We start from the raw sequence: 2,452 nt of genomic DNA, 5'->3' as shown, positions 1-2,452 counted from the left end.
GTGTTTAACTATTGTTGTTCTAGGCTTGATAAGCTTAGGGATTCATATCTTTAAATTACATCTCCCTTAATCAACCACATACGACATCTTGGATTCAGAGTTAGTGTTGGTGTGGACCAGAATGTTGACCTTGTCTTTTTTATTTAGTCTCATCCCTTGGGCTTCAAAGGTAAATGAAGTTTCAAACTAGGCATAAGAGCATCATCAACTCAAAGAGGCTGAGAATATATTTACTTATTTTATTAGATCTACTCCACCATTTTTCTACATCTTTTTATGGTGTTTTTTTTTCTCACTTTGTAGGTATTTTTTTCTTTATCAGGGACAGAGCATCTAGAAATTCTTCTCTAAGCCCTTTTCCAAATCATGAATCACCTGACTATAATTACTTACTAACATATACCCTCTCAAATAACTTTCAGTGAACTGCGTGCATGTCCATTTGCCCAGAGGCAACTACTAATATTATTTTTATAGAAATTACAGACATTTAATTTCCTAAGAAAAGCACAGCCTTGTCTGTTAAGCTTGAGGTAGGTAGGGAAGAAGGTAGGAAGCACCTTTCTCGTACTCAAGCTCAGAACTCATGTCCAGAGGAAACGAAACAGAAACCACCTTCCCAAATGGTGGAGCTTTTCATTTCCTAATTGGGAGCGGGAAGGGAGTGGTGGTCAGCTCAGTGGGCCAACTTTCTTTTTCCGATCTCATTTATCAGATGGTATTTTGGGATTCAGGGATTATCAGTATCACCTATGAGTTATTAATAGAATTGAAAGTTATTTGTATCAGTGAGGTGGGAGAAGACAGATGATAATAGGTATAGTTGCTCATATTATATGAGACAGGGAGATGAGGTCAGAGGAGGGTAAGAATAGTCCAAGGAATAAATAAAAGTTAACTAGATAGTCATTATTCCACTCCCAAATAAATTTTTTTGTAATCATAATTCCTTAACTTGAAAATAAGGATAAAACTCTTGTGAGAAATTGGTTTAAAACCCAATACTTGGGTATTAGATAGACGAGCTGGAGAGGTGTGTTTTGTCTCTCATTTTTGTGTTTATCTTCACCCTTTGCCTTTTCAAGCCACAGGCAAAAGCTCCACCATCCTTAGAGATTCTGGTTACTTACTAATTTGAATCATATTCTTTTAATTTCAAAGATATCAATTCCTTTTCAATCTAACACATTCTGGAGGTTGGTACGGAAAGTAAAGAGAAAGAAGGTGAGAAAACATCAGATTAAAAGGGTTTGGAAGTGAACACTGGACATATTCCCTCATGGTACAAGTGCAGTGTTATAGCTGTTCAATGGTGATTTAGCAACTGCTGAATTTTTAATTTCCATGGGCTTCCTCCTTTTTTTTTTTCTTTGAAATGCCAGAGAATGTTGCTTGGGTCCTTCAACAACTGACTTGGTCTGATTCTCATGACACAACGTAGTAATCAGTCTGGGGTCTGTACTTTTCATTGGAACACTGAAAACTTACAGTTCAGCAAAGATTAGAAGGGTGATTCCATTGGAACTGCACTAACATTGGTCATTAGCCACATGAAGACAGCCAGATCTTTCACCAGAAAGAAACACATGATGGGTTTTGGGCCCCTGTTGATGGGGTCACTCTCTTAATTATGGAAAACTTCTGAAAATAGCTTGATTGCATGGCCTTTTGACTTCTGTACAGCTTGGATGACAGACTTGTAGACCCTGAAGCTGATGGTGACAAAGAGGAGAGCCAGGATGATGTAAGAAGCCACAGTGATGATGCTGAAATCTCCAGGGTAAGTAGCACTATCAGTGTGGGGCAAGAACCAAGCTCAGCTTTCTTCACCTTGTGCCAGAAAATCAGACGGTGTATTGCAAAGGAGGCTACAGAGCAGGTTCCCAGGCAACTCCCTCCCGTGTTCCCTCCCCCATCACTAGGTGTGGAAGGTTGGGCCCCAGAGGACAAAGAGGGTTTAGATGGAATTGACTGGCTTCCAATGGCTCTACCATGGGCTTTTCCAAGGAGGGCAGGGGAGAAAGAGGGGAAATAAAATAATCACACTGTCGGCTCTCCCAAGTCCCTTCAGTCCTTCTGGTTCGTGCTTATACTCTGACTACTAGTAATGTTTTGATATATAGCCTTCCAGACTTTCTCTACTATTTTATATGCTAACTGGAACTTTTCTTATTTAATATTTCACTTAAAAATCCCTTATCCCTTTGCATTTTTCCCCACTGAAAGGGTTCCCTAATTGTTTTCTTTTGTCTCTCTGCCCCTGCCCTAATCCCATTCCCCTGAGGTAGATTCTAGTAATGTTTTGATATATAGCCTTCCAGACTTCCTCAATTATTTTATATGCTACCTGGAACCATGACTGTTTTCACTGGATGGGACCTCGGAGATCATCTTTCCATCTCTCCTTACCCCCTCCCACTAAACCTCCCCCCCCCCCGCCCGCCACTGCAGG

At 40.3% G+C, this 2,452-nt stretch overlaps 1 pseudogene; it reads right to left on the bottom strand.

Moving 5' to 3' along the window:
- Positions 1 to 1,425: 1,425 nt before the first annotated feature.
- Positions 1,426 to 1,994, bottom strand: LOC133101632 (reticulon-3-like; annotated as a pseudogene).
- Positions 1,995 to 2,452: the final 458 nt, after the last annotated feature.

This window comes from Eubalaena glacialis, chromosome 11, assembly GCF_028564815.1.
Source record: "Eubalaena glacialis isolate mEubGla1 chromosome 11, mEubGla1.1.hap2.+ XY, whole genome shotgun sequence".
Classification (NCBI taxonomy): domain Eukaryota; kingdom Metazoa; phylum Chordata; class Mammalia; order Artiodactyla; family Balaenidae; genus Eubalaena; species Eubalaena glacialis.
The sequence above is the reverse complement of the archived record's forward strand: the minus strand, read 5'-3'. Positions and strand labels throughout refer to the sequence as shown.